Source organism: Bos grunniens, chromosome 15, assembly GCF_055505025.1.
Source record: "Bos grunniens cultivar Pamir isolate PY7600 chromosome 15, Bosgru_T2T1.0, whole genome shotgun sequence".
In the NCBI taxonomy this organism is placed as follows: domain Eukaryota; kingdom Metazoa; phylum Chordata; class Mammalia; order Artiodactyla; family Bovidae; genus Bos; species Bos grunniens.
The window spans coordinates 581,344-587,394 of record NC_141179.1 but is presented as its reverse complement, the minus strand read 5'-3'; the positions used below and the strand labels follow the sequence as shown (position 1 = coordinate 587,394).

The following is a 6,051-nucleotide window of genomic DNA, read 5'->3' as shown; positions in this document are numbered from 1 at the left end:
TTCAGAGTTGAGTTTTTCCAGGTGGAGTTTTGCGGTCTTTACTTATTTCTTTACTCTGATTCAATTTTTTTGTTTTAGCAGATGATTCTCAAAGGAGAATAACCAGGAAAAGATACGAATGGACGGGGTGCTTGATGTAAATCACGAGCAAGAAAATGCCAAGCGCCAATGGAAAGGCAAGTCCTTGGTCTCGCTCTCTGTCTGGTTCTTGTCTTACCATCCAGTCTGTGCGGGGCTGTTGAGACCTCTCACTAATGCACCATGTAGGTCTGAGTGGCCGTGAGGGTCCTGTGAGCTCCCAGAATGCAGAAGGCAGTTTTGACCTCACCAATTGCCCAGAAGTGCTGTGTTCCCTCCCTCCCAAAACAAGGCTGTCTAAGGCTTCCTTTCCCCCTTAGAGACCCTCTGACAGCTCCCTAAGCCCCAAGGAAGACCTGGCTAAGGTGATCGAGCTCCAGTAAGTCATGGACAAGCAGTTGCAGGAGCAGAGCCAGATGAAGGAGCACCTGGAAGCCCTCTTTGCCCACGTGACAGAGCTGGAGGAGGACCTGCACACAGCCAGGAAGGGCCTCCTCAAGTCCGAGGAAGTGAACACGAAACTGCAGTGGGATGTCCGCAAAGTGAGTGATGGCGGCCATGTCTGTTGTCCTGAGGTGGGATGCGGGTCCCTTGTTCTCCCGGTGATCTCAGCCTTGGGATGGCTGTGTGAGCAAGAGCAGAGCTCTGGCGAGACTGTGACTGGCTGCCTCCCCGCCTCTGTGTCAAGGTCTCTGGGGTCCGTTGGCAGTGGACCAACATGAGGGCAGCTGTAGCACTGTGCTGCACCCTGGGTGTGGACTCCTCATTTCTACAAATTCTAGGGGTTCCAGTGTGTTCCTTTTTTAAAAATTCATTCACCCATTCATTCACTTATTGGCACATAGTTGCTTTACACTGATGTGTCAATTTCTGCTATACAGCAAAGTGAATCAGTCATCTATCTATCTATGTATCTCCCTCTCTTTTAGATTTCCTGCCCATTTACTTCACCACAGAGCACTGAGTAGACTTCCCTGTGCTGTACACTAGGTCCTTACTCATTGACTTTATGCGTAGTATCAGTACTGTATATATGTCAACCCCAGTCTCCCGGTTCATCTCCCTCCCCCGCACCTGCCTGTCGAATGTGTTCCTGATGATGCTGAAATGTCCTTCTGATTCACTCAGGTGAGTCTGGTGACGTCTGTGGAGCCCATTCTCTTGGAGAGATGGGAGCATGCTGTGTGGGCTCTGCTGAGGCAGATTGCCTGGCCATCTTCTCTCATTTTCTGAGGTTCTGTTCCTTGAAGGGATGTGTGACAGTGACACTGGCAGTCAGGCAAGTCGAGTGGCATTTGCTCACCCTCAGATCCTCAGGCCCGAGCTGTGTGACCATGTGGAATCATGATGTTTCTGGCGGTCGTTTCTGCGGGTGTCATGATTTACGAGAAACTACCTAACGGTCACTGTGAAAACAGAAGAGTGCTGGGGGCTCAGGCCTCCTCCTGTGAGCCTCGCCTCTCCTTTGTGCACAGACAGACAGCGACCACCCTGCCCCACCCCTCCCCCGTGAGACTGTCTCAGAGAGAACCCCTCCAACATGTGGTGTTGGTGTCCTTGTTTAGTAGCTTGGTGTGAGTAATTCTGTGTGAGAACTCAAAACAGAAATATTTGCACATGTTTGTATAACCTATTCACACTACTCTTTGGCAACAGGAGATTAGGTGGCAGAGTTTAATATGTATAGAATTCTGGAAAAAGTGTTTTTAAGACCTTTCACTTTTAATGTTAGGACTTTGCCTACATTGGTTACTTAGTGACCAGGGAGGGACCTGAAATGGATTTTGAGCTGGCGGAGAGGAGTTGCACCAGCAGCAAGTTGTTGTCCTGGTTTGAGTGTTTCATACATGTGGTGTAACTCTGCTTTAGAAGAACTAGGCTTGAGAAGGCTGCTCCCAGTTGGGCTACACTTTGACTTCTGTTTCCACTCGTTAATATTCTTACTTTAATTCTGAGGAAATTGCATGAGATTTTTCCAACTTTTACCTGAGGAAATGAGCCTCAGAGCTTCCCATTGGATCTGTTGAAGGTCCCTCCCTGTTCTGGGTCAAGTCCACCTGTATGTTGTAGCAGACAGAGGTCCTGACTTCATGCCAGATATCTTCCTTCCTGGAATTCTTGCAAAAACAGGGTAGTTTAGTATACTTTGTGTTTGGGATTGTTATGTCAAAAAGAAGCTTGGTAAACCGAGTGGCTGGAAAGAATGTTAAGACAGATGGATGCCAATCATGGCAAATGTGACCTTTGAGGTAGGCACGTTTTTGCTCACGTCTGAGAAAACTGCCAAGTCTAGGACTTGAATTTTGAGGACGTTAACTTTATGTTTGATTTGAAACTTAGGACGACCTCAATGATAAACTTGAAAATGAAATTACAAATAAGGATTCTATGCATCCACAGGTAATGGCCTTTACTGAACTGTGTCTGACTTTTATAGTAGTGAATTACTGAGGAAGGAAGGTAAAGACCTTTTCATGTGACTCCCACGTTGGAAATCAAGTCCCAGTGTAAAGTTCTTATGACCCTAAAATATTGCGTTCAAAAGTGTGGATGTACATCATGGTAAATCAGCTGGAAATACATTTTTTAAAAATTGGGGGGTGACTGCAACTTACAGGTTTGAATTATTTGGGACTCAGTTTAACCATTTTGTGGAATTCCACTCCTGACTCTTTTGTTTTACTTGAACGTGAATCTGTTGGCTTGTTAGCGTTTTTACTGAAAGAGCAGAGAGCATCAAGGACCTTCATGGCAGCTGGCTGGCTGTTAGGAACTGGGGTCACTGTGACAAAAGGCAGGGTTAGAGCTCCGGTCTGATTAGGGTTTGTGCTTCCTGTGGTTTGGTGAGCCTTACTCGCTCCTGTTCTGGTGTGGTTTCAGATAATCAGGACTTAACCAGGGAAACCAAATCTGGCTTCTCCAAAACAAAGTGAGTCAGTCTGGTGTGTGCCAAAGTATATCATTGTCCCCAACACAAAATAAAATACTAGAAAGCCATTGAAATGTATGATGTGGAATGCTAATTAAGAGCATTATGATATACAAGATAATGGCTGTAAAAGACAGATCAGAAAATACTACATACCATATGCTATTGTTTTCTGAGGGTCTTAAAGCATATCATATTGTTTGTGTATGTACATAGAGTAATACACACACAGAAAAAGTAAGAAAGCTGCTTAGAAACAAATGCTAACCTCTCAGGAGTCTGAGCTTATACTTTTTTTTTTTTTTTTCCTTTTTAAAAAAGAATCTGTCTAAATGTTCCACATTGAAAGTTTTTCAGAGTAAGAAGACCTGTTAAAAGAATAATCTGGGGAGGGGGTGGGAGGGGGGTTCAGGATTGGGAACATGTGTACACCCATGGCAGATTCATGTTGATGTATGGCAAAACCAATACAATATTGTAAAGTAATTAGCCTCTAATTAAAATAAATAAATGTAAATTAAAAAAAGAATAATCATGCATTTACAAATATTAGTTGACTGGCATTTCACCAGGCACACTCTTATTACGTCTATATTTCAGAAGAGGTGAAAGCCATATTTTTGCTTACACACCCATGGCCATCTGCCGTCGGTAGGGTTCCCTTCAAATGATGATTCTGGTGATGTTTTAAGAAGGGTCCGTACCGAACCCTTCTTCCCTTAACTTGTCAATAAGAATGAATAAGATTCTACAGAAAACTAATCTTCTTTAATATATAAGAACTTTTTTTTTTTTTTTTTAAAGACGTCTTCGGGGAACGTTTAGGAAAAGCAAGGACTCTGGCAGGAGGTGTTCTGCTCACTGAGACCAAGCCCAGGAACACTGAGAGAAAATTTACCCTGACACAGCTTCTGAAACAGAACGAATCCAGTAGACATGTAGATTTAGGTTTTGTCTCAGCTTACTTAAAGTGGCAGTGGCTAAACCACTTGGCCTGTTTTGATCTGCTGTTCTCCCTTTGTAGACAGAGGATAAGAAACTCCAGTTGCGGGAGGGCCTGGAGCTGGTGGAGAAGCTGCGGCAGATGCTGCAGAGGGCGGAGATGCTGCCTGAGGTGGAGGCCGAGGTGGCGTAGAGGGTGACAGCGCTCTCCAAGGTGCTGCTCTGGGTCCCTGGGGTAGGGGGTGGGGGCGGGCGCAGGGAGGGCCTATTCCCATGCTGTCCCACCACGCCCCTGCCCATGCTGCTCAGTCCACACAGGAGCGCAGACGCGGGGGTCGTGCTGCCCATCTGAGATGGGAGCACTCCCTGAGTGTTGGACAGTCCCCGACTCTGTGTCATCCCTATGTTAATTTCCCTGCAGTTTTGTCCTATGTGTCCCCGGGATGCTTCAGCTGTGAGTCACTGCTGCTGAGAGTTCAGTCAGCAACTCAAAGCCTAGCAGGATAGAGACCTAGAAAAATCCCATTCTCATTTAAGAGATGGCCAAAATAAGCTCTGTAATGAACACAGTTTTAAGTCTTTATCCATACACTTGAAGAAGTCACAGTGGGGCATGTGCAGTCCCGGGGCCCCACTCCCAGCTTGCCGTCCCCGGGAGCCCGCAGGTGAGAGGCTGCGTCCCGGGGACGTGGCACTGCTAGGAGCATCGTCCCCACTGCCAGCCAGCCAGCCACCCCGTCCTTCTGGCGGGAAAGGTGTTGCCCTGGGCTGCCAGTGGGCACTGGCTGGGCATGGAGAGTCGGGCTGGGCCTGTGCTGCCGCAGCTGTCAGAGCATTGCCCAGAGCTCAGTGAATGGCTGAGGGGCCATCCAATTGTGGGTGGCCGGCCGTGTCCACTGCTCGCAGACCGTCCCAGAGCAGGGTCACTAACAGCCACCAGGGGACGCCCTTCTGCCTGTGCTCTTCCTCTCAAGGCTTGATTTCTTCTCTCCCCCAGCATCTCTGCTGTCCATCCCCAGTCGGCCTTGTAGTCCGACATTTTGTCTTCCGGAAGCTCTGCCACTAAGGAGGCTAAACGGTTGAAACTTACCTCCCAGCTTAGGAAGGTAGAACGTGTACCTTGCGTGTCCTGTGCTTGCCGCTGCCTGCTGCCCATGCTGGCTTGCCACAGGCAGTCCAAGGAGGGGGCGCAGCGGCCACAGGTGTGGGGCTTGCGGTGGGGGGGAGCACGTCTCCTCTCAGGAGCTGGTAACCAGCACCCTCCGTGACCCACGTGTCATACACAAAGCCATGTAGCCTGCGTAAGCAGGCGTGTGGGGGTGCCCCCCAAGAACCCAGGGCCCGTGGTCCGCACAGAGCATGGCCCACTTGTCGCCCCTGTGGTCACAGCCCACGTGCCATCAGGACAGGGTCGTTGTGATCAGAGCTGATGCTGTTCTTGGCTGACAGGCGGGAGAGAGACATGGCAACATGGAGGAGAGGCTGCGCCAGATGGAGGCCTAACTGGAGGAGAAGAACAAGGAGCTACAGTGCGTGTGCTGACTGGGAGGCCGCGTCTGGGAGAGAGACGTGGCTTGGGCGGGGGCTGGTGCTGCCTTTCTCCTGTCTCTGCTGCCGAGTGTGTGCATGTGTGGCTCATCCGGGCACCCGCCTCCTCAGGAGCAGGGCCATAGGTGGTCGCCCATAGGCGGTGAGCAGGGGCCAGGGCATCCCCACGTTCGAAGAGGCTGCTTGTTGCTCTGACCAGCCAGTCCAGGGAGCTGCTTGGGATATAGGTGGACCTCATGACTGCCCCACAGACAAACCTGAGGGTGACAGCCTGGGGCCCATGAAACTGAAGGCATGGTGCCCAGGTGTGGAGCCTGCTTGCCTCAGACGTGGCGCTGGAGTCCCATATGCCAAACTGCTGGTCCAGACACGGTGTGTGTGTAGAATGGCTGCTCCTAGGGAGGAGGAGAACCGTAGTTGCACTGCGACTGAAGGTGCGTCAGAAAAGCGTGATGGTGGAGGCTCCCATTACCGAGTCCTGAGAGAGCTTTCCCAGGAGGGTTGACCACAGCGAGATACAGACCATCCAGGAAATGGAGTGGGGATCCCAGGTC

General features: G+C 49.7%; 1 pseudogene; it reads right to left on the bottom strand.

The window, feature by feature from the left end:
• Positions 1–4,437: 4,437 nt before the first annotated feature.
• On the bottom strand, positions 4,438–5,105 carry LOC147357197 (uncharacterized; annotated as a pseudogene).
• Positions 5,106–6,051: the final 946 nt, after the last annotated feature.